The sequence below is a fragment of the Procambarus clarkii genome, chromosome 40 (assembly GCF_040958095.1).
Source record: "Procambarus clarkii isolate CNS0578487 chromosome 40, FALCON_Pclarkii_2.0, whole genome shotgun sequence".
In the NCBI taxonomy this organism is placed as follows: Eukaryota; Metazoa; Arthropoda; class Malacostraca; order Decapoda; family Cambaridae; genus Procambarus; species Procambarus clarkii.
The window spans coordinates 7,572,136-7,599,880 of NC_091189.1; the positions used below are offsets into that span (position 1 = coordinate 7,572,136).

General features: G+C 42.4%; 1 non-coding gene across 1 annotated transcript; it reads left to right on the forward strand.

Moving 5' to 3' along the window:
* The first annotated feature begins 24,545 nt into the window (after positions 1 to 24,545).
* On the forward strand, positions 24,546 to 24,664 carry LOC138373014 (5S ribosomal RNA). Its single transcript, XR_011231034.1, has one exon. It is a non-coding gene; the product is annotated as a 5S ribosomal RNA (ribosomal RNA).
* Positions 24,665 to 27,745: the final 3,081 nt, after the last annotated feature.

The window sequence follows — 27,745 nt, forward strand, 5'->3', positions numbered from 1 at the left end:
TCTCTCTCTCTCTCTCTCTCTCCCTCCGCCTCCTCCAGCTTGAAGACCAGCCAATGGCAGCTCGTAACCAGACAACTGTTTCTTAAATTACTTCTTAAGTCTACCACTTTGTTCCAAAAGTCTTTCGCGAGAGTCTGGTTTGGAAATATTGCACAAGTTTCTTCAAATTTAGGTCTCCTTGCTCAGCGACTTGGTTTACAGGTGCCAGCCAAACTAATTGCGAAATAAGGAGCCGAATTAAGCTAAATAAGTTTTTCCTAGATGAGAAATTATACAGGTGTTATTATATATTTTGAATGATTAAATACAAGACTTTATAAAAAATTATACATTTAGCTGCACTTAAATTCTATTTATTTATGGAAAGTCTATCATTAGGTTAATCAAGGTGCCCTTATCGCAACGACTCCGCTTCTCCAAGAACTTGTCTAACTGCTGGGTTTCCTATTAGGTGAACAGAGGCAACAGGTGTTAGGAATCGTTCCCGAATATCTCATATACTGGCCCAGGCGTCAGACCCTCACATCAACAATCACAATTTTGTGATCGGTCTCACCTACCTGTTCATATAATGCTTAGCTTTCTTGGCTCAGCATTATATAATGCTTTCTTTCTTATATAAAGACGTGAGACTGATCACAAAATTATATGGGATGATTCTTCTATAATTTATCCCCAACACTGTGGCCTAAAAAAAAAGCAGAATCTACTTTTATAAACAATAATTCAATTATTATTATCTCTTCATAGCAGTGGTACGTTACCAGATTTGGTAAAGGATTGCGTAACAAGGACGTTATTACCTAATGCTTACAACTCTCCCCGGAACATCTGACTATACGACATAAAAGCAGCTACAGCCTTCATTCTCGTCGTCTGACGGGCTCACCATAGCCCGTGCTACATGGACATTTTGTTCTGAGTAGTTAAATCTGAAACAACAACAATTCATTCTCGTCGCGGACATTTCAGCACCGCTCTTGTGCCAGGTAAGTCCACTACGGGCTCACCATAGCCCGTGCTACTTGCCCCGCTCTTGTGCCAGGTAAGTCCACTACGAGCTCACCATAGCCCGTGCTACTTGCCCCGCTCTTGTGCCAGGTAAGTCCACTACGGGCTCACCAAAGCTCGTGCTACTTGCCCCGCTCTTGTGCCAGGTAAGTCCACTACGGGCTCACCAAAGCTCGTGCTACTTGCCCCGCTCCTGTGCCAGGTAAGTCCACTACGAGCTCACCAAAGCTCGTGCTACTTGCCCCGCTCTTGTGCCAGGTAAGTCCACTACGGGCTCACCAAAGCTCGTGCTACTTGCCCCGCTCTTGTGCCAGGTAAGTCCACTACGGGCTCACCAAAGCTCGTGCTACTTGCCCCGCTCTTGTGCCAGGTAAGTCCACTACGAGCTCACCATAGCCCGTGCTACTTGCCCCGCTCTTGTGCCAGGTAAGTCCACTACGAGCTCACCATAGCCCGTGCTACTTGCCCCGCTCTTGTGCCAGGTAAGTCCACTACGAGCTCACCAAAGCTCGTGCTACTTGCCCCGCTCTTGTGCCAGGTAAGTTACGGGCTCACCATAGCCCGTGCTACTTGCCCCGCTCTTGTGCCAGGTAAGTCCACTACGAGCTCACCATAGCCCGTGCTACTTGCCCCGCTCCTGTGCCAGGTAAGTTACGGGCTCACCATAGCCCGTGCTACTTGGAACTTGTTCCGAGTAACTGAATCTATAACAACAACAACAACATTCATTCTCGCTCACTGTTGAAGAGGGTCCCGGTTTGGAGCCGAAATTTACAGCCAACGTTTTCCTTGTGTTTTAAAAATAGTTGGTTATAATTTTTTATTGAGTTAAAATTAATTGAGAGAGAGAGAGAGAGAGAGAGAGAGAGAGAGAGAGAGAGAGAGAGAGAGAGAGAGAGAGAGAGAGAGAGAGAGAGAGAGAGAGAGAGAGAGAGAGAGAGAGAGAGAGATTGCCGGTACAAAAGCCAACTTTTCGGACATTTCCCACAGCTTAAAAAAAAAAGGGCATTCAAAATGCTTTGTGTGTGGCTTACATTAATGTCGGTCTAATTTACTCCAAAAAGAAAAATTCAAAACGCACGAGTGAGAGAGAACGCTCTAAATATTTTTGCTACATTTATTCTCATGATAGGATAGGGGATAATAGTTTAATTTTTTCTGGGTGGCTGTAAGGAAGAGAGAGGGATAGAGAGAGAGAGAGAGAGAGTAATGAGTAGGTCAGAACAGAACTCCAGAAGACTCTTTTTTTCCTGTCAAATGTTTCACGTCGGCTAGGAGACTGGGCAGAGACAAAGGAGTCTATACACCAACATCAGACGTGTTAATAAAAATGCAGCTTCTCGTATAATATCAATTCCGGGAGCCGTTTCACCAGAGAACGCTGGTGAGCTCCACTACACATGCAGCGGCTCAATATAAATGCTTTACTATTGATCTATAAAATGGGATTTGCTTTAAAAATCCTCAAAATGTTGATCTAATCGAAAACATATTGAAGCTGTACAATGGGATCGAACCCGCGCGTCTCTGAAATGATGAAGCACACGCACATTTAGCTCATTGTGGTCCAGTTGCAGTGTTGTGCCTGAGAGTTCAGGGACACCGGATATATATATATATATATATATATATATATATATATATATATATATATATATATATATATATATATATATATATATATATATATATATATATATGACAATGTCAGACCACGGAGGAAAATGAAACAGGAATTTCCTTAAAATTCCGGGAATTTCCTCATTTTCCTCCGTGGTCTGACATTGTCACATTCTTAATCACGTGTTTATTTTCGTGATATACACACATATTTTCTCATATACATCACGTTTTCGGGGATTTCAGATATATTGAGGCACAAATACATTCCACTGAAATTTTTTTTTAGTTTGTTGTCTTATTTTTCAGCGTGATTATTTGTAACGAGAGAGAGAGAGAGAGAGAGAGAGAGAGAGAGAGAGAGAGAGAGAGAGAGAGAGAGAGAGAGAGAGAGAGAGAGAGAGAGAGAGAGAGAGAGAGAGAGACGGAGAGACGGAGAGAAAACTTTATAATACTCCATAGACATGAAGTCGAAAAACTCATTAAAACATTAAAACTGCATTTCCAACCCGTATTTATTAAGCGATTAACAAAATCTAAAAATTTGGCTAATCTATATGAAAATCGTTCATATATCTAATTACCACGAAAAAAATATAATCCGCATTACATTTTCTTTAAGCTTATGTAATTAATACATAATAATACAATCTCACATAGCCACTTAAATAAGCCTTTCAGAGGGGACATTTAAAACCTTAATTTCTTTAGTTTTCTTAATTTCTTAATTTCATTAAGAATAAAAAAAAAACCTTTATGCAAGCGAATGATCGATAATGGTTTGATATTTTCTCAATAGAACCTTCAGAGATGCTGAGCTGCTGGATGCTGCATCTAAATGTCGTCTCAGATCTATCGTAAGTTTCGTTCAGGAACAGTTATCATCATCATCATCTCATTCATCACGAGAGTTATCATCCAACTAATTCCACCTGAGCTATCATCCGTATCAGCCATCAAGAGCAGGAGAAGCAGCTCACTTCCCCCCCCCCCCCCTGTGATCTGGTGTCAATACTCCGCTCTGGAGATGAGAGCCAGCTTCAGTGTTCCCAGCAAATGAAACACCTGAGGCAGCTTCAATGTTCCCAGCAAATGAAACACCTGAGGCAGGTTCAACTACGAAAAGTTCGTTTAAACATGTGATAGCAAATATATGATTTGGATCAGATATTAGATCGCTAGGAGACGATATCAACTCGTTTTTAATATGCAAATGCAATCTTTTCTTTGTTTGTCTGTTTGTCTCTTCAAATTTGGAAGCCAGAAGCTTGGAAGCCTCACCCAACTTTGCAGGGTGAATGGGCTTGGGTACGGGACAGACATAGGTCGGAGTCGGTCCTATTGGTATTATTAGAAGGGGTCTGGCCAAATAGTAATCACCCATAGATTTATTAATTAGAAACGATGAACGCAGATTCGGCATTAAATTTTCCGAAACAGAGAAAGAGCTATAGAAGGGTAGAGGGCGAATATTGAGGGACAGGAAAGGAGAGAGGGGTAGAGAAGGGGGAGAGGAAAGGAGAGAGGGGTAGAGAAGGGGGAGAGGAAAGGAGAGAGGGGTAGAGAAGGGGGAGAGGGGAATAGAGAAAGCGAGATAAGAGAGCGGGTGATTGGGAGAGGGGTAGAAGTTGGCAAGAGAAAGTGAGGAAGGTCCAGTCCCAGCAGGGCTGAAAAAAAGATGAAGGTGAAATCAGTATTACATTTTCTGAGATTAAGAGATAGAGCGCAGAGAGGGAGATGTAGAAAAGGAGAGAGGGATGATGCTGAGTCGGGAAGAAGGAAAAGAGAGAGGGGGGGGGGGAAGGGAGATAAGGATAAGAAAAGAGAGGGGGGACACCTAGAGGGCAGCCGAGTACCCCGATAGTACATTATAAAGGAAGTATTTACCTAAAACTAGACATAATCACAAGATAAGTGTGGCAAGGAGGAAGACATATTATGCAAGTGACTTAACACGCCTCTCATTATAGGTCATAACACTTGATGGGTCTCCTTAAGCTGTGTGAATAATCGATCACCGAGCTTCTCAAAGGGGATTTGAGAAGAATACTTCTTAAGTATTATTACTATTATTATTGTTATTAAATTGTTCTCACTGAGCCGCAAGGGCGTACCACAAGCAAAGGTGCTCTCGAACTCTAGCGTTCACCCAGCCTACACTACATACGTAGCGTAGTGATGTGGTGGAGGCTGACTCCATACACAGTTTCAAATATAGATATGATAGAGCCCAATAGGCTCAGGAATCTGTACACCAGTTGATTGACGCTTGAGAGGCGGGACCAAAGAGACAAAACTCAACCCCCGCAAGCACAACTAGGTGAGTATACACAGCATCGCTGACCACCTACTGGATACTCGTAGTCTACACCTCGCCTACAATTATCACGTCTGTGTGGTACAGTGTTAAACATACCCAGAAAACACAGGTAAAACGAAAAGAACATTGTTTTTCTTTTACCCAAGTGAACATAAACACTGTATTTCAAGAACCCTCGAAGATGAACGTATGTTTAGACCCCCCTAGAGGCGCTGGTTATCTTACTGGGGTCACACGTTCGAGGCTCCAGGGCGTATCTTTAGTCAATACAGTCTAGGAATAAAATAAACTCTACACTTGTCTCATATTTTATTGCTTTCGAACTTTCCTCAAAAAGTAGTTAATTTGTCTGGTATGTCTGAAGAGCACCTCTAAAAATGCTCAACTAATGTACACTTAACTATAAATAACAGCCAATCCTCGTATACATTGTCAAGTCCCCGTTAATTCAGCAGCCATTCCCCCCCCCTACCCCCCTCCCCCGTCCTCCTAAGACTCGGGGTTCCACTACCCCGTCCTCCTAAGACTCGGGGTTCCACTACCCCGTCCTCCTAAGACTCGGGGTTCCACTACCCCGTCCTCCTAAGACTCGGGGTTCCACTACCCCGTCCTCCTAAGACTCGGGGTTCCACTACCCCGTCCCCCTAAGACTCGGGGTTCCACTACCCCGTCCTCCTAAGACTCGGGGTTCCACTACCCCGTCCTCCTAAGACTCGGGGTTCCACTACCCCGTCCCCCTAAGACTCGGGGTTCCACTACCCCGTCCTCCTAAGACTCGGGGTTCCACTACCCCGTCCTCCTAAGACTCGGGGTTCCACTACCCCGTCCCCCTAAGACTCGGGGTTCCACTACCCTGTCCTCCTAAGACTCGGGGTTCCACTACCCCGTCCTCCTAAGACTCGGGGTTCCACTACCCCGTCCTCCTAAGACTCGGGGTTCCACTACCCCGTCCTCCTAAGGTTCCCAACGTCAAGAAATGGTCGTACTAAAGTGCCCCCTATCCTCACCTAACAGAAAACGAGACAATATGTCAGTTTCGCGAGCCACTACCATTTTCCAGTACGATCTTTTTTGGCTTTTTGACAATACGTCAAAATGCGACGTTCTATTAGGACGACGGGTTGGATCAACACTTTTACATGATGGTTATAAATGATTACATTTGAATTTATTCCAGTCTAACTATTCTAAAACCTTCATCTAACAAGGGTATAGATAAATAATTACTAATTAGACCGACAAACCAAACCTAACCTACACTAGGCCTAAATAAAATTAGACACTTTAGCAAGTCTAATTACTAATTAGACCGACAAACTAAGCCTATCCTGCAGTAGGCATAAATAAAATTAGACACTTTAGCAAGTCTAATTACTAATTAGACCGACAAACCAAACCTAACCTACACTAGGCCTAAATAAAATTAGACACTTTAGCAAGTCTAATTACTAATTAGACCGACAAACTAAGCCTAACCTGCAGTAGGCCTAAATAAAATTAGACACTTTAGCAAGTTTAATTACTAATTAGACCGACAAACTAAGCCTAACTTACAGTAGGCCTAAATATAAACAAACTATAATATAAAATCTATGTGGAAAATATACTGTTATTAAAGAGGGCGGAAAAAATATATGAAAACACCTGTGATGACGTCCGTAGTATGGACGAACATCTTCTGATGATGAGTCACAAATACTCACCAACAAAACAGCATCACCTCATCAAACATATCCTCGGTCTAAATCACCTCATCAATCATCACCTCGGTCTAAATCACCTCATTAAACATAACCTCGGTCTAAATCACCTCATTAAACATAACCTCGGTCTAAATCACCTCATTAAACATATCCTCGGTCTAAATCACCTCATTAAACATAACCTCGGTCTAAATCACCTCATCAAACATATCCTCGGTCTAAATCACCTCATTAAACATATCCTCGGTCTAAATCACCTCATCAATCATCACCTCGGTCTAAATCACCTCATCAAACATATCCTCGGTCTAAATCACCTCATCAATCATCACCTCGGTCTAAATCACCTCATCAAACATAACATCGGTCTAAATCACCTCATTAAACATATCCTCGGTCTAAATCACCTCATCAATCATCACCTCGGTCTAAATCACCTCATCAATCATCACCTCGGTCTAAATCACCTCATCAATCATCACCTCGGTCTAAATCACCTCATTAAACATATCCTCGGTCTAAATCACCTCATTAAACATATCCTCGGTGTAAATCACCTCATCAAACATAACTTCGGTCTAAATCAAGTTGCCACAACTCTGGACAAATTTTCCAATTATAAGTAGCCTAAGGTCCAAACTGATGATAATATTTTCCAATTTGTGTTATAAGAGCCGAATAGTCTCCTGAAGCCTACATAAAAAGAATATCATCGGCGGCATATGCGAGGCTGGCTAACTTCTGAACTGCCTTTAGAAATTTGTGTGAGGAATCGCTTAGAACCTTGAATGAAACATATGTCAGACCTATCCTGGGGTATGCAGCTCTAGCGCAGAGTCCATACCCAGTCAAACACATGGCAAAGTTGGAGAAGGTTCAGAAGTATGCCACCAGACTAGTTCCGGAACTACGAGGTATAAGTTACGAAGAAAGGCTACGTGAGTTAAACCTCACATTGCTTAGAGTTAGGAGAGACATGATTACCACACACAAAATTCTCAGGGAAATTGATAGGATATATAAAGAAAAATGATTTAACATTGGTGGTACTCGCAAAAGAGAGACACAGGTGGAAACTGAATACCCAAATGAGCCACAGAGACATAATTTTAATTTTTTTAGTGTCAGAGTAGTTACCAAATGGAAGGCTCTAGGCAGTGATGTGATGGAGACTATCTCCAGTTTCAAATGTAGATAAGATAGAAATATACACCAGTTGAATGACAGCTGAGAGCTGGAACCAAAGAGCCAAACATAAACCCCCGCAAGCACAGTTAGGTGAGTATACACACACACACACACACACACACACACACACACACACACACACACACACACACACACACACACACACACACACACACAAACACACACACACACACACACACACACACATATAATAACATATCCAACAATCAGCTTCGCAAATTTGTATTACAAAAGAAAATTAATATTTGATGAACTGAAATACTCTATATTCAAAAGCTTTTATCTCTATGTCATTTGTATATATAAAATGTTAGCGATATTTCATTCTCATATATAAATCACATTCACCGATCTGTATATGAGATTACGAATTGTTCACTGAATATATGCATTTTTTTATCACCTTTACAGAGTAAACAGCCACAAATTGTCAATGGTATATATATATATATATATATATATATATATATATATATATATATATATATATATATATATATATATATATATATATATATATATATAAATATATATATATATATATATATATATATATATATATATATATATATATATATATATATATATACATATATATATATTGTTGAATATGACAGAAAGGGTAAGATTAATAATTTTTCACTGTGAAGGGGAGTTGAAAAATTAACTCTACAAAGTTCATTTTCACACTTTATTATGGTCTGACGCCTAAGGATGCGTTTCGCAAGGTACTCATTACATTCTCAAGAAATGTTTACCATGTTATTGTTGCTGTTTTAGATTTAGTAACTCAAAACGAAATATCCATGTAGCACGGGCTATAGTGAGCCCGTAATTGAGATTGGTTATTTGCAATAACCTTGTTACTGTGATATTTGGGTCAAAGTCTTAAATGGAGGTGGGGTTTCTTCCTGTCCCTCTGTTTCTTTTTCGCTTCAGTTTTAGCACACTAGTTTTAGTCTTGTTTCAATAACATTATCTTGGTGGCAGATATAGATGCACAGTGTTCACTAGTGTGTCTATTCTTCAACTGTTTTTTAAATCATTGAAGTCGCTGTGGAATTTGCGCCAGTTCACCCAAAGAGAATATAATCTGGTGCTAAACACGATAGACTTGTCTTTGAGAATGTAAGGAGTACCTTGCGAAACGCATCCCTAGGCGTCAGACTAAAATAAAGTGTGAAAATTAACTTTGGATAGTTAATTTTTCAACTTCCCTCGACAGTGAAGAAAAACATCAGAAATATTGAAAAGATTCGTGCTAGATTCGTGCTAGGGGAGTCGGTCGGCCGAGCGGACAGCACGCTGGACTTGTCATCCTGTGGTCCTGGGTTTGATCCCAGGCGCCGGCGAGAAACAATGGGCAGAGTTTCTTTCACCCTATGCCCCTGTTACCTAGCAGTAAAATAGGTACTTGGGTGTTAGTCAGCTGTCACGGGCTGCTTCCTGGGGGGTGGAGGCCTGGTCGAGGACCTGGCCGCGGGGACACTAAAAAGCCCCGAAATCATCTCAAGATAACCTCAAGATAGAATAATTAATCTTACCCTTTCCGTCATATTCAACCACATATGTTTACAAGAAAGACTGGAAGGAACAACAGGAGAGGAAGTACAGTTGAGAGACTACACCAAGTAACTAACATTAGAGTCGAATGAAACAATCACCAATAGATTTTACGTTTCAATTCCACCTCTTCCTCCAAGTGACACACCGACCATAAAACTCCCGAATCAATAAGATTTTTTTTCGGAATTATGGGACCGGCTCGCGTCTGATATTGACGGAAATGCTTTATTTATGAACTCTGGAGAAGAAGGATAGAATGGAATCCGCTTCTGATGTTTGCTTTTGCTTATTTTTGTTTATCACACACACACACACACACACACACACACACACACACACACACACACACACACACACACACACACAAATGTAGGTATGATAGAGCCCAGTAGGCTCAGGAATCTGTACACCAGTTGATTGACAGTTGAGAGGCGGGACCAAAGAGCCAAAGCTCAACCCCCGCAAGCACAATTAGGTGAGTACAATTAGGTGAGTACACACACACACACACACACACACACACACACACACACACACGGTGTGTGAAATCAACTCCTTGTTTCACACCTTATGTGTGTGAAATAAGTTTCACAACTTATCCAATGTACTTTATCTATGACTATTGTAGGAATAAAATATTATGATTGTTATTTATTTATTATTATTAAGTGAAACTCTTAGGATCCTAGATCTATAGGCATTCTATATTTTATATAATTTATCTTATAGCGTCGCAAACCTAAGGTGAATCAGGTTCATGATTCATCAATTATTATTATTATCATCATACATTCTATGCGAGAGAGAGAGAACAGATGTGACTGTATCTATTAACAACGAGAGTTAACAGTCATTTTCCCGCAACAGACTGTAACAGCAGACTCTACACAGAGGCACGGTCTGCAGACTCGTCTGAAGTCTGCTCGAGTCTCGGTGTGCCTTTATTCACTCGTCTACAGTTAGTTCGATCACACACTAATCCAGACAATAAATTTTATTTCCCTCCACTTGTTACATAGTCTGTGCCACACTCCAGCCGCAGCTTTGAAATTATTTCCGTGGCTGACACGGACGCCGTGGCTGACACAGACGCCGTGGCTGACACAGACGCCGTGGCTATATAAAAAACTAATCATCGTTCAAGCAGAGATGTTGCTGAAAATTGGTTCTATCTTGCGTCCTAACATGGAAGAATGTTATTAGATGCGTCCTAACACTGGATTCAAGAAAAAGAAGAAGAAGAGGAAGTAAAACCACAACAATGACAAAATGGAAATATAATGGAACAGAAGACAAGCAGGAGACGTAAATCGTCGTTAAACGTATGACTGTGAAACCCGGTTCGATTTGAATGGACAAAGACCCCTGATTTAATATCCATAATAATAGTGGCAAAAAAAGATGTTTTTTGAGTTCGTATAAAATCAGTCAAACGCTAAAAAAAAATATATAAATACACGTAAACATAAACACACACACACACACACACACACACACACACACACACACACACACACACACACACACACATACACACACACACACACACACACACACACACACACACACACACACACACACACACACACACACACACACACACACACACACACACACACACACACACACACATACACACACGCACAAACACACGCACTGGGCGCATCAGCTATTCGCAAGCCTCTTACCACCCTCTTTGCAGGCGTTAAAAAGAACGAGCCTCCTGCCCCAATTGCCAGTGTATTACTTGCTAACGAAATCACGCAGGTCACTCTATATCCCCGTTATTGAGAAAGCCTAAGCTTGCCATCACTGCCTTGAGGGGAACGCAGGTGGAAAGGGAATTATTGCATGGCTGATCATTTTGCACAATTTTGCACACTAATTTTCCTTTGCCATCCAGAGTTTTGAATCTAACATAAATATTGAATCAATATTTAAGCGAGCGCGCACACACACACACACACACACACACACACACACACACACACACACACACACACACACACACACACACACACACACACACACACACACACACACACACACACACACACACACACACACACACACACACACACACACACACACACACACAAACACACACACACACACACACACACACACACACACACACACACACACACACACACACACACACACACACACGTATACATACCTATTATCAATAAAAACACCGATTTTCTTCTCTAATCTCTTACGCCAGACTAACCAATGGCTAAACACATCTATTTTCCTCACTAGGGACGCAATACTTACTAGGTCAGATGAGCATGAAACACACAACTAGCCCCTAGAGATACAACTAGCAGGCTCCAGCAGTTAACCAAGAAACACAGGAGTCGTGAAGGATAGAAAGTTGGAGGAACGAAATCAGCAGGAATATGGGACTATAGGAAATGGAATCGAGGTATATGACAGGGAATAGATACCAGAGTGAGGAGAGACTGAGAGAAAGAAACGGAGAAAGAAATGGTGGAAAAAAGAGGAAAAGTGATGAAAAGGAAATCTGATTGATGGAAGGGAGGACTGAAGAATCAAAAGGGAAAGGCAAACACTAAAGTCATCAATATGTGAAAAAATGGCTTGACAACCCAAAAGAGCTCATTAGTCTCTTCGACCCCCATTGATGAGCCTCTCTCTTAGTCAACACCACAAGAGGAGATGTGCACGATAATGTTTCACAAGAGAGGGAAGGGAGATGGAGGAAGACGATAAAAAAAAAGAGAGGAGGAAGGAAATGGAGAGGGCGTAAAAGCAAAAGAAACAGAAGGAGGAATTTAATTTCAATTTTATTTTAACCACTCTGGCACGTAATGCAGCGGATGGGAATTTTTAGGACTTATAAATGAGGACGAGGAGGAAAAAAAGAGGTGAAGAAGGAAGCGGAGAAGGAAGAGAAGAATAGAGAATAAGGAGAAATGAAAAAGGTAAACAATGAGCAAAGCATCGTATGAACTTTTACGATTGTGGGCTAGTCTATAAATCTTAAAAAGAGAGAGACGAAGAGAGATAGACAGGCATTGAGAGGGGTAGACAGAGAGGGATAGACAGACAGAGAGGAATAAACAGACAGATACGGATAGACAGACAGAGAGGGATAAACAGACATATAGGGATAGACAGACAGACTGAGAGAGGATAGGGCAAAGATATCGAGATGCAAGCGCGAGAGTTGTGAAAACAAGTCATGTTCTAAACCCTAGTATAACAATGTTAATACCAAGTATAACAAGGTCAATACCAAGTATAACAATGCTAATACCAAGTATAACAATGTTAATACCAAGAATAACTAGATTAATACCAAGAATAACTAGATTAATACCAAGTATAACAAGATTAATACCAAGTATAACAAGATTAATACCAAGTATAACAAGATCAATACCAAATATAACAAGATTAATACCAAGAATAACAAGGTTAATACCGAGCGATAAACTCCCAGCAGAGCGAGGCAGTGTGACAGTGCCGTGGGTAAAAACATAGTGCTAACAATATATTTGAAAACCAATCCAACTCTATTTTCTTCCTTGCCACGAGTCTTTATTATCTAAGAACAACCTCTCGCATACTGCTCTTGCCTCTCATTGTATAGCCAGGCCGCAATATACCAGGTAAGACTCTCCTTCGTGTGTTGCCTCAAGGACAAGTTGCACCTTGGTAGGTGTTACTAAGCCAACTAATACAATTCATCACTGACCAGATCACACACTAGAAGGTGAAGGGACCATTCTCAATCGACTTGAGAATGGTCCAGGACGGACCGAAACGCCGTCGTCCCTTCACCTTCTAGTGTGTGGTCTGGTCAACATACTTTAGCCACGTTATTGTGACTCATCGCCTGCACAATTCATCGCTTTCGGCTTCCATTTCCCGTGGTGGCAGTTATTCCCTCACTATCCTTGCAACAGTGGCAGCCTCCGTCATCACCATCCCTACCACAGTGACTGTCTTCACCATCACCACCAACACCATCACCACAACTATTATACTGACACCACTCATTAAAGCTCTGATAATTAAACATGGATACTCACAAACGTAGAGTTTCCCGAGAAATCCTTTCCTGGTAATTATATCAGGATTAGAATACCATTACCTGTGGCAATTGGCTACAGGTGACGAATCTCCCATTCCTGATCACTCTAGTGTTCAGTTCCTGAGCTCATTATGTGTGCCTCTGTAACCTTATCCTACAACCACCCACAGGATGAGTATTGGGTGCATAATAAATAAACAAAATCTCCAAGTGTGGACTGTGAACAAGAACTGGGTCCGCATCTCACACACAACAGTATTGAAGGTCCAATCATTGGAACCTTCAGACCTACCGGTCTAGGGGACCGGGAGCTTAGCGATGACTCTGTCTTGGATAAAATAAACCATCTCGCGAGACGGAAAGCTTAGTATAACACAGTAAGCTTAAGTCTGTAATATATCATGTAGTTTAAAGCAGATCCAGGCGTGTGAATGCGGATGAATCCACGCTACTCAAAAACTTATATCTACTTCTGTGCGACACGCGAAGAGGTATGTACAGGCACAAGAGCCTTGTGCTTGACAAGGTATGGGCTCCATGCTGGGGCCGCATACTCCAGGATTGGTGTTACATATGTGGTGTACAAGATTCTGAAAGATTCCTTACACAGGTTCCTGAACGCTGTTCTGATGTTAGCCAGCCTCGCATATGCGGCAGACGTTATTCTTTTTATGTGGGCTTCAGGAGACAGGTTTGGTGTGATATCAAAGGTGGTGTGTGTGTGTGTGTGTGTGTACTCACCTAATTGTGCTCACCTAATTGTGCTTGCGGGGGTTGAGCTCTGGCTCTTTGGTCCCGCCAAAGTGTGTGTGCGGCTCCCGCCCGCTGTGTGTGTGTGTGTGTGTGTGTGTGTGTGTGTGTGTGTGTGTGTGTGTGTGTGTGTGTGTGTGTGTGTGTGTGTGTGTGTGTGTGTGCGCGCGTGCGTGCGTGCGTGCGCGCTCTACTGAATAATAACAATACAGTTCGAATTCGCAGGTGTCAAAAAATTTTGACACCTTCGGCCCACCAACCTTCTGTTTATATTGGCAAGTTTCTCCTTTTGTTAGCCCAGAAGACGTAAACTATCTGAGGCTCTAAGTAGACCATTTGAAAGAGCTTTAAACTTCATCAGGAAATATAGATTTTTATGAAACAGAAAAGAGAGAGGAGATGCAGGAAAGATAATCAATGAGTTGGAGATGTAGGTTCCATAGTGGGTGCCACAGAGCACCTAAACTACCTGAACACGAAGGTGCAAGAACGCTATAAGTTGTTGACAGTTTTATGACAGTATTTGTGATTTTGAGATGAAATTATTGCATTGTGAAAGACAACTTTCATACTTTCCAGCCCCTTGAAAACCCCACCTGCAAGATTTACTTGAATTTTATGATGATACACTTAAAGACACTACAGCAAGATTTCTTAGTTAAGGAATGAGAGTTCGCGAAAGATATATTGACTTTCAATACGTCGGAAAATATTTTTTTCCATTTTTAGAACTCATTCTTCATCGGTGTTAATTATTGATACAATAATTCTTCATGTAGAAATATTTAAGTTAAAATGTGATTTGAGGGAAAAGTTTTCGAGGGTAGATAGAGGCACATGTTATCAATATATGGGGGCCAATTATTCCCGGAACAGATATATTTTGCCTCAAAGATTCACAGCCCCATCACATCAGCCCCATCATATCAGCCCCATCATATCAGCCCCATCACACAGCCCCATCACACAGCCCCATCACATCAGCCCCATCCCACAGCCCCATCACATCAGCCCCATCATATCAGCCCCATCCCACAGCCCCATCACATCAGCCCCATCACATCAGCCCCATCCCACAGCCCCATCACATCAGCCCCATCACACAGCCCCATCAAATTCCACCGTGGCCGGAAGCAACGCTCCAGAAGTTCATGTCCCACAGCTGACGCCACAAACAAATAAAAGTATAGCTGTTAAGACCTTGATCACAAGAGACAATCAACACAACCTTAATACGGTTTTCCATATGAGTTAAAGTTATATATTCATCGGGTTTCCAGATTTAAAAATAATTATTTTTGTCATGTTAAAAAAAAATCGTGAAAAATTGTTAAAACAAAAATAAATCAGAAATGCAATGCTTGTTCTCGTTAGTATATCAAACCATTGAATGGTTTTTAATAGTACAGAATTTCTTCACCCGAGAAAATTAGCGAAGCGTGCACCGAAATTTATACGAAAAATTCTTTCACTCCGTGCTTTTAGCAGCAAGCGCTGCAGGAAAAAATGCACCCGGAGCAAATATTAACTTCAGGAGGTAATTGAATGCAGGTCCATTAAGGGTGCTCGAGCGGATTCCTTAAGGGAAGAGCCCTTAAAGGAGAAGCCCTTAAAGAAAAGTCCCTTAAAATTGGGGCACATTAATAAAAACCCTTTAAAGTGGAAACCAATAACTAAAATGAATTAAAGATGTAGTCCCATAAGCAAAGAATTCCCCCCAAAATGAAGGGGCTCCTGAAAATGGGACCCATTAAAGAGTATCCCTTAACGGTGGGGCCCATTAAAATAGTTTTTTAAGTGTAGGGGGGTGCCTGAAAGAGAGTCCCTTAATGGTGGAGGGCCCTACAGGAGTTTTTTTTTTCAGTTGGTCATTTTATTGTATGCCATTCTTACCAACACAACAAATCAACACTTGTGCTTAACATTTCTGACGACCTTGTCTCGTCTGACACAATGCTATAACTACTGATCAACATTGGAGTACCAGTGACCTCCGGGGTCACTGGTACTCTCTAGAGGAGTACAAGAAGAGCTCTATATATATAGAGCTCTAGAGGAGTACAAGAAGAGCTCTATATATAGAGCTTTAGAGGAGTACAAGAAGAGCTCTATATATAGAGCTCTAGAGGAGTACAAGAAGAGCTCTATATATAGAGCTTTAGAGGAGTACAAGAAGAGCTCTATATATAGAGCTCTAGAGGAGTACAAGAAGAGCTCTATATATAGAGCTTTAGAGGAGTACAAGAAGAGCTCTATATATAGAGCTCTAGAGGAGTACAAGAAGAGCTCTATATATAGAGCTCTAGAGGAGTACAAGAAGAGCTCTATATATAGAGCTCTAGAGGAGTACAAGAAGAGCTCTATATATAGAGCTCTAGAGGAGTACATGAAGTAATTTGTAAAAATCAGTGAACAGCTTGGACAGGAATATTAACCTTATACACACCATAATCTAAACATTAACCCTTATCATATTTTCAAACTTAACCTAAACATTAACCTTAGCCTTTATCGTCTCTGCTAAGTTAACATCGTCTCGATCGAGTAAAAGCCAGAAATTACCAGACTTTAAAAACAATTATTCAATAAGTTTTAATGTTTTATTTAAAATTGATATTAACACTTAAAAAGGCCATACAACCTAACAAAACAGAACTGAACAAATTGTTATATAAAAAAATACCCTCCGCTTTTGCCCAACCACTTGAGCTGGACGGTAGAGCGACGGTCTTGCTTCATGCAGGTCGGCGTTCGATCCCCGACCATCCAAATGCTTGGGCACCATTCCTTCCCCCCCTCTCCCCCCCCCGTCTCATCCCAAATCCAAATCCTGACCCCCTTCCAAGGGCTATATAGTCAAAATGGCTTGGCGCTTTCTCCTGATAGTTTCCCTACGGCTCATGTCCAACATTTCCCATAGGCTATTCTCACGGGGCTACTCATACCCGTGCCTTAATCAGAATATACTCTCCTAACCCCCCAAACAAAAATGAACAAAGTGCCAGGATATATTTAAACAACCAATTCAAAAATGAGCACAGAACCTCTTCCTCTTCCTCCTCCTCCTTCCTTCCTTCCTTCCTTCCTTCCTTCCTTCCTTCCTTCCTTCCATCCTTCCTCCTCCTCCTCCCCCCCCCCCCCCCCCGTTGATTTAGCCAGCCTGAAGCTGTCCGCAGATTTGGACGGTAAGTTCCCGTCTTTGGACCTCCGATACAGCGGAACTATTTTCTAATTCTAGTAGTAAAAGTAGGAGCAGTAGTAACGGTGGTAGCAGTGGTAGTAGTTATAGTATTAATAGTATTAGTTGTAGTAGTAAAAGTAGTAGTAATAGTTGACTTAGTAGCAGTTAAAGGCAGAATAGTAGTATAAGTAGTACACACTAGTAAAAGTACTACTACGAGTATAATAAAAGTAGCCGTAAGTCAAGAGAGATAACCCCCCCCCCCTCCCAACAAGCCCTCATTCTCTCTCCCGAGTAATTGCTTCAGGGATCAGTCCCTCCCTCCAGTGTGATTCTCCGAGACCACCTCCCTGTCCCGACTCCTTGTTCTTCCCCTCAAGAGGCTGCTCTTGTTAGGGTGCTCTTAAGTGGCATTCTTAAATGTCTACACACACTCAAGCGACTGTTCTTGAGGGGCGCATGTGCTGTTTTCAAGCATTCAAAAGAATGTTGTAATGCGCTCAGATTCGTATTTCTAAGAACAACGGGATGCTGAACATTCTCCAGGGTGTTCTTGGGCGGTGAACACACATACACAGACACGCCGGTGGCTGTGTAGATAGCACGGTGTACACGTAATCCTGTGGGTCCGGGTTCGATTCCCGGCGCCGGCGAGAAACAATGGGCAGAGTTTCTTTCACCTTGATGGCCTTGTTACCTAACAGTAAATAGGTTCCTGGGAGTCAGACAGCTGTTACGGGCTGCTTCCTGTGTGTGTGTGGGGGGGGGGGATATTAGTTAGTAGTTAGTAACAGTTGATTGATTGACAGTTGAGAGGTGGGCCGAAAGAGCAGAGCTCAACCCCCACAAGCACAATTAGGTGAATACACACACACTCACACTCACACTTACACACGCACGCACACACACACACACACACACACACACACACACACACACACACACACACACACACACACACACACACACACACACACAGATATCAGAAAGAACTTTTTAGTGTCAGAGTAATTGACAAATAGAATGCATTAGGAAGCGAAGTGGTGGAGGCAGACTCCATACACAGTTTCAAGTGTAGATATGATAGAGCCCAGTAGGCTCAGGAATCTGTACACCAGTTGATTGACAGTTGAGAGGCGGGACCAATGAGCCAGAGCTCAACCCCCGCAAGCACAAATATGTGATTACAAATAGGTTAGTACACACACACACACATACACACACACACACACACACACACACACACACACACACACACACACACACACACACACACACACACACACACACACACACACACAACACACATACAAGCGCACACACATTCACAAACGCTCCAAAAAAAAACACGAACGCACACACACACCAAATTCACTGCACAATGCGTTTTAATTTCCCCTTTGTGAGAAAGTAAGTGCCTTAACCTGACGTGGGCGTTCTCGTAACAGTATTATGATAAGCAGAGCAGGTGAATGAGGCGCTAAATGTTGAGCCAGTTGGTGTAATGAGAGGAATATGACACCCCATTCCCTGCCTCATGCATTATACATGACGGTAGAATATAAGGCATGTGACGGAGAACCGCTGAAAGGAAAAGCTTTACCCCATACATTCATACGACTGCACATTCCCTCCCAATCCTTTTGTCCAGCCCCTTGGGCTGGACGATAGATCTATTTAGATCTAGATAGATAGATCTATATAGATTTAGATAGATCCACTATAATATCTACCACATACATTTCTTGTCTTGTACACACACACGCACGTACACACACACACACACACACACACACACACACACACACACACACACACACACACACACACACACACACACACACAGTGACCAAAGAGCCAGAGCTCAACCCCCGCAAGCACAATTAGGTGAGTACAATTAGGTGAGTACACACACACACACACACAGACACACACACACACACACACATACATACAGGAAGCAGCCCGTAGCAGCTGGCTAGCTCCCAGGTACCTATTTATTGCTAGGTGAACAGGTATATGCGATGAAAGAAACTCTGCCCATCTGTTCCTGCCTCGGTCCTGAATCGAACCCAGGCCCTTAGGACTACAACCCCCGAGCGCTGTCCGCTCGACCGAGGTGTGTGTGTGTGTGTGTGTGTGTGTGTGTGTGTGTGTGTGTGTGTGTGTGTGTGTGTGTGTGTGTGTGTGTGTGTGTGTGTGTGTGTGTGGAGTATTAGAGTTTGGTGTAGAGGAGAAGTACTCAAACAAGGTGGTACGCCTGGGCTTGGCTTTCACCATTAATCATGTGACTCGGAGCAGGGTTCCCGCCAAGGCTTTGATGAGGCTTTGAGCTCGGTGGTCTGGCGAAGTCAGGCCCGATATGACACCAACACACTGTGTTGAATGTTTGCTCAAGGGAAGAGTCTGGCGATGTGTTGATCACAGCGTTGGTGGTGCGTTGGTCCTTCACAGCGTTGGTGGTGCGTTGGTCCTTCACAGCGTTGGTGGTGCGTTGGTCCTTCACAGCGTTGGTGGTGCGTTGGTCCTTCACAGCGTTGGTGGTGCGTTGGTCGTTCACAGCGTTGGTGGTGCGTTGATCGTTCACAGCGTTGGTGGTGCGTTGGTCGTTCACAGCGTTGGTGGTGCGTTGATCGTTCACAGCGTTGGTGGTGCGTTGGTCCTTCACAGCGTTGGTGGTGCGTTGGTCGTTCACAGCGTTGGTGGTGCGTTGATCGTTCACAGCGTTGGTGGTGCGTTGGTCGTTCACAAGTCTTAAATACTTTATTCATTAATAGGCAAATTATATTGTATGAAATGTATTTCGGCCACACTATGGAAGCATGACCGCAAGCATACGCCCAAGCTGCTACAAGTTCTAATATTCTAGACACATTCCTCTTGTAAGTTCCACCTGATGTCTTGTGCAAGGCAAAAGTCAATACCTGTAGCGACGGCAAAGCTTAAACATGGTAACGATTTTAAAAGCTTGCACGTGGTAACAATGGCAAAGCTTGAAGATAACATCTATGGCAAGGTTTGAAGATAACATCTATGGCAAGGTTTGAAGATAACATCTATGGCAAGGTTTGAAGATAACATCTATGGCAAAGCTTACACGTGGATGAGCACAGTGATGACAATGTAGCAAAAACAACAAATGCAGCAAAAAACAAACAAAAACAACGGGGACTATTATGTTATGAGGAAAGAGAGGGAAGGAAGAGGTGGGGGTGGTGTAGCTCTGCTGGTAAGACAAGGCTGGGATTTTGAGAAGATGGATATTCAGGGCTGTGAAGGTTTCAGTGACTACATAGCAGGTACTGTAACAAATGGAGGGAAAAAAATTATAGTCGTAGTCATATATAATCCACCACCAAATGACAGAAGACCTAGACAGGAATATGATAGAAACAACATGGCCACTATTAACATAATAGAAAGAGCAGCTTCTGTTGCTAGCAGGAATGGATCTGGACTACTAATTATGGGAGACTTCAACCATGGGAAGATAGATTGGAAGAACAGAGACCCGCATGGAGGACCAGAAACATGGAGAGCTAAGCTGCTGGACGTGGCAACAAGAAACTTTCTAAGCCAGCACACCAAAGAACCAACAAGAATGAGAGGAGAAGATGAACCAGCAATGCTTGATTTGATATTTACCCTAAATGAATGGGATATAAGGGAAGTTAAGATGGAAGCGCCCTTGGGAATGAGTGACCACAGTGTATTGAACTTTGAGTACCTGTGTTACGGCCCTCTCGGGACGCAACGGGGTTCTTGCTCTGATGTTGTTAGAGAAAGATATATGTATCCGTTCCCGAGCCAGTAGTGGCTATCAAGGGATGAGATCCATGACGCAAGTAACTTAAAGGGAGTAGGGAAAGAAAGCTAAGAACTTAATATAATATAATGTTCACCATCACCGTTTAAATATATAAAAGTAAAACGTACACAGGGGGGAGGGGTATTAACACTTTACAAAGGGGATCAACACTGTAGTCTTCTGCTGGAGACTATGGATCCTCGAAGCTAGGTGCTGAGTCCGCGGTGCTTTCTTCGTGGCCTCAAGACGTGTCCTCTGAGAACGCCGAGCCTACCCTGGCCACAGGTCAGCCACAACACAGGTCCACTGGGGGCACCGTCGTGGAGGCCGTCAACCACACGTCCAGCAGGTCTGCTGGCAGGTACTGAGCCACCAAGGCTGGTACGGCCACTCCACGAACGATAAAAGGGGTACGCCCTAGACAGGAGTCTCGTGTGATATCACCAATCACCCTCCTGTCCTCAATACCCCAGTGGATTATCGTCTCCAACCGTCGGTCCCGGGTAAATCCTTCCACTGCCACTCCACTGGCAGGCTTAACACACCACAGTGTTCTTCCGGGGGGACGACGTCACGACAGCTGCAGCAAACTTCACAGTATGGAGACTGGCTGCCTCGGGTAGACTGACTCCACCTTCAACACAGTGGTCCCAGGTCGGCTCTGTAAGCAGACACGTCATCAATAACTGGGACACTAATACACCACACTCACAGGCTCAGATACTAACACCTGACGTATCCAGTCCATAGATGGCGCTGTCGTCGGAGCACCACCTCACCAGAGGTCAGGAGCGGCGGTGTTGAGCGCTGAACCAGACTGGAAACTGGTCCTCGAGGCCAGTACACGCTGTCCTCACTAGGTGTCGTCGTTCGTTTGGCGGGGGTTTCGGGAGCTGACCCACAGATGGCGTGTTTGTCACTGCTCCAGGCTCGGACGCTGGATCCGGGTTCGTAACAACCTGGTAGAGCTAGGACTTATCTCCCCCCAAAAAGAACTAGGAATCAAAAGGCTGGCATACCGAAAGGGGAATTATGAACAGATGAGAAGTTTCCTAAGTGAAATACCTTGGGACACAGACCTCAGAGACAAGTCTGTACAGGGTATGATGGACTATGTTACCCAAAAGTGTCAGGAGGCAGAAAACAGGTTCATCCCGGCCCAAAGGGAAAAATCCGAGAAGCAACAGAAGAATCCATGGTATAATAGGGCATGTATGGAAGCGAAGAAACTGAACAAAAAGGCGTGGAGGAACTTCCGGAATAACAGAACACCAGAAAGCAGAGAGAGATACCAGAGAACCAGGAATGAGTACGTCAGAGTGAGAAGAGAAGCAGAGAAAAATTTTGAAAATGATATAGCAAACAAAGCCAAGACCGAACCAAAGCTACTCCACAGTCACATCAGAAGGAAAACAACAGTGAAAGAACAGGTATTGAAACTTCGAACAGGCGAGGACAGGTATACAGAGAATGACAGAGAGGTGTGTGAGGAACTCAACAAGAGGTTCCAGGAGGTCTTCACAATAGAACAGGGTGAGGTCACTGTGCTAGGAGAAAGGGAGGTAAACCAGGCGGCCTTGGAGGAGTTCGAAATTACGAGAGAGGAGGTCAAGAGACACCTGCTGGATCTGGATGTTAGAAAGGCTGTTGGTCCAGATGGGATCTCACCATGGGTACTGAAAGAGTGTGCAGAGGCACTTTGCTTGCCACTCTCCATAGTGTATAGTAAGTCACTAGAGACGGGAGACCTACCAGAAATATGGAAGACGGCGAATGTGGTCCCAATATACAAAAAGGGCGACAGACAAGAGGCACTGAACTACAGGCCAGTTTCCTTGACTTGTATACCATGCAAGATGATGGAGAAGATCGTGAGAAAAAACCTGGTAACACATCTAGAGAGAAGAGACTTCGTGACAAATCGCCAACATGGGTTCAGGGAGGGTAAATCTTGCCTTACAGGCTTGATAGAATTCTACGATCAGGTGACACAGATTAAGCAAGAAAGGAGGGCTGGGCGGACTGCATTTTCTTGGATTGTCGGAAAGCCTTTGACACAGTACCGCATAAGAGGCTGGTACATAAGCTGGAGAGACAGGCAGGTGTAGCTGGTAAGGTGCTCCAGTGGATAAGGGAGTATCTAAGCAATAGGAAGCAGAGAGTTACGGTGAGGGGTGAGACCTCCGATTGGCGTGAAGTCACCAGTGGAGTCCCACAGGGCTCTGTACTCGGTCCTATCTTGTTTCTGATATATGTAAATGATCTCCCGGAGGGTATCGATTCATTTCTCTCAATGTTTGCGGACGATGCTAAAATTATGAGAAGGATTAAAACAGAAGAGGACTGTTTGAGGCTTCAAGAAGACCTAGACAAGCTGAAGGAATGGTCGAACAAATGGTTGTTAGAGTTTAACCCAACCAAATGTAATGTAATGAAGATAGGTGTAGGGAGCAGGAGGCCAGATACAAGGTATCATCTGGGAGAGGAAATTCTTCAGGAGTCAGAGAAGGAAAAAGACTTGGGGGTTGATATCACGCCAGACCTGTCTCCTGCAGCACATATCAAGCGGATAACATCAGCGGCATATGCCAGGCTGGCCAGCATACGAACGGCATTCAGAAACTTGTGTAAAGAATCATTCAGAACTTTGTATACCACATATGTCAGGCCAATCCTGGAGTATGTAGCCCCAGCATGGAGTCCATATCTAGTCAAGGATAAGACTAAAATGGAAAAGGTTCAAAGGTTTGCCACCAGACTAGTACCCGAGCTGAGAGGTATGAGCTACGAGGAGAGACTACGGGAATTAAACCTCACTTCGCTGGAAGACAGAAGAGTTAGGGGGGACATGATCACCACATTCAAGATTCTGAAGGGAATTGATAGGGTAGATAAAGACAGTCTATTTAACACAAGGGGAACACGCACAAGGGGACACAGGTGGAAACTGAGTGCCCAAATGAGCCACAGAAATATTAGAAGGAACTTTTTTAGTGTCAGAGTGGTTGACAAATGGAATGCATTAGGGGGTGATGTGGTGGAGGCTGACTCCATACACAGTTTCAAATGTAGATATGACAGAGCCCGATAGGCTCAGGAATCTGTACACCTGTTGATTGACGGTTGAGAGGCGGGACCAAAGAGCCAGAGCTCTTTGGTCCCCCGCAAACACAACTAGGTGAGTACAACTAAGTGAGTACACCACACACACACACACACACATTCACACACACACACACACACACACACACACACACACACACACACACATACACACACACACACACACACACACACACACACACACACACGCCAACGGCCATACCACGTTGAGAACACCGCTTCTCGTCCGATCAGCGAAGTTAAGCAACGTTGGGTTTGGTTAGTACTTGGATGGGTGACCGCCTGGGAACACCAAATGCTGTTGGCAATAATGTTTAAAGTTGATTGACAGTTGAGAGGCGGGACCAAAGAGCCAAAGCTCAACCCCCGCAAGCACAATTAGGTGAGTACAATTAGGTGAGTACACACACACACGAGTGTTGTACTCTATCGCACCCCCAATTTTTTTATCAATATATCTCCAGGAGGAGCTTGGCGCGCTAATATACAATGGAAGGCGGCGCCAGGGACTGCAACGCGAGCTCCCAGCTGGAAAAAAAATCTTTCATTTACATTTACAAGTCTGTAAGATTTCCCAGACTTCCCCGCACCGGTTCCATGACCCGGAAAAAAAGCAGGCCAAGGTTACGTATAGGTGTAAATATCAGGCGGCAGAGTGCATCATATTGAATGTATAATGAAGCAATGCATGACTAAACACGACATGTATAAACTCATTCTGGCAAGATAATACAGTGCAGATAAGGACAGAAGCCTGCCCTTTCCCATGTATTCCGTCTCCCACTACCTCTCCCATCTACTGCTTCGTTCACCTGCTATTCCCATGCATGTTCCTCTCTATACACACGCTCCTCCCAACCACCCTTTGCTTCAATTTGTATATGCAAATCTAAGTCCAACGTTTCTCACCTTGTCCACACCGTAAGGGGTTTAAATCCTCTTTATCTTTACCCTTTTCTCTGTCTCTCTCTCGGTTTCTCATTCTCTTTCTTCTTATCCCTCCTCGCCCTTGCGATGTGTGTGTGTGTGTAAGGGATCAGAATCTCCCCGAGGCAGAAGGAACAACACGGTGTCGAATCTCATTACAATTGCAATCCTCTTGTGCTGCTATGCTACAGAACGCGGAATACGGTCTGGCGAACTTTTATTCTGTGTGGATATTGGGATATATATTTTTATATTTTTGTTTTTGCTGCTTATGTATACTTCGGAAAAAAAAGAATGATCTCGGACTAATCTCCAAGCTGCGTACAGTCTCGGCTCTCAAGACGAGTCTACTTAACTCTTACTTGGAGGCTGTCAGACGAAGTCAAATGATATTGCACTGTGACTGTCAGACTTCGTTTGTACTGAACAAATCCACAAGGGCCGTGACGAGGGTTCGAACCTATGTCCGAGAGGATTCACTCTTTAGTGCTTAACGCAAAGCATCATGCACATGTCAGTCGAGTGTATGTATGTGTGTTCACACACAAGTAAACATAACCACCAGCTACACTCCACATATCATTCCCTCCCGCCAGAAATCATTAAAACATTTACCCTGTGGACATGACTCTCGAACGTCATAATGAATATGCAACTGTAAAATATTACAAATTTATGAAAATGCCAAATACGACTCGATTACCATGTAGTCTGGGGAATGTATTCAAAATGACTCTTACTATGAATATATTTCCTTTTAATAGCTTAGTCTAAAATATAAAAGTACGATTGAATAAATAAATACATATATATATATATATATATATATATATATATATATATATATATATATATATATATATATATATATATATATATATAATATATATATATATATAATATATATATATATATATATATATATATATATATATATATATATATTATATATATATATATTATATATATATATATATATATATATATATATATATATATATATATATATATATATATATATATATATATATATATATATATATATATAGGGGTACCACCTCTGGTGCACTTGTGGGGGACCCATAGCCTCGGAGAGGCAAATAGGGAGCATACTGAGAAAATTTGTCGTTTGTCTCTGATTTCGTGAGTAATAGCTTCTCTTATCACGCCATTTATTGACTGTAAACACGATCAAAAATTGAGTGGCATTAAAATATACATTACAGTACGATTACAAGTAAAATGAAAAACATTCATTAATAACGTCATAAATTAAATTCACGATCATTGCATATGAAACACCTCCTAAAACTCCTTCTAGGTTGGACGGGTCCCCCCACAGTATAACATTAACAGCTATGATCAATACAGCTATTCAGAGAAATGGAAGGAGCGAATGTGGGAAGTGTTAAGAAAGCAAGGGTGAGAGGAAACTCGAATAAGATCGGATGAAAGAAAGGGCGAGAGAAATGGAGGATAAATAAAGGATAAATAAAGGTAAAGGGGGAGAATGGAATTCAATAGAGGAATACCATCACTAAAAGCAGATAAACCAGCATCCGCTTCGTTAAAATAATATGCCGTTTATGTCAACTATTCTCCCAGTGTAATAGAGCCCCCTTAACTTTTTCTGACGACTTAACACCATCCTCATAAGAGACTAAACACACAGTAATAATAAATATAATAAATGATAATGAGGATAAGAACAGGATGTTTGATAAGAGAGAAACCAGAGGAGGAGGAGGAGCATAAATGGAAGCTGGGGGCCAAAATAAACTTAAGGAAAGAAGAACTTTGTTCAATATAAAGAGCCGTGTCGTAGTGGAAACAATTAAGAGACAACGCAGTTAAGCTTAGCCATTGCAAGAGGCGATTGTTATGCAACGATTACTCTGCAAGGAACATTTGATCAACTCTTAAAGCCATATTTTTGTTTATTCAGGTTGACACCACCACACTTCACGACATTGGTAAATGAGGTAAACAAAAAATAATGTTGATGAGGTCTCAGTCAGACCTCATCAACCGGTACGTCAACCCTCCTTGAAACCTGTTTCCATTATTATTAGATACTATTAGTAAATAGTGTACATTAATAGATACTATTAGTGTTGGTTATCAAATACAAGTTATCAAATGTTTTTAATGATAAGTTCATCAGTATCCTTTACAAATATAAATTGTTCCATAACCGAGTGCTTAAAATGGTATTATAAACTTTATTTAAAACATGTTTAAGACACGAGTCAAAGCAGATCTAAGTAACAAAGTAACAAGTGAGTCTCCTTCAGAAACCTTCCCAGACTAAAAAAAAAATAGAGATAAAATAATCTAATAAAAATAAAATAAAAAATATATAAAATAAAATAAAATAAAAATAAAATAAAATATAAGACAAAAAAAATAAAATAATCAAATAATCAAATAATAGAATAAAAAGAGAACAAGAAAGGACATA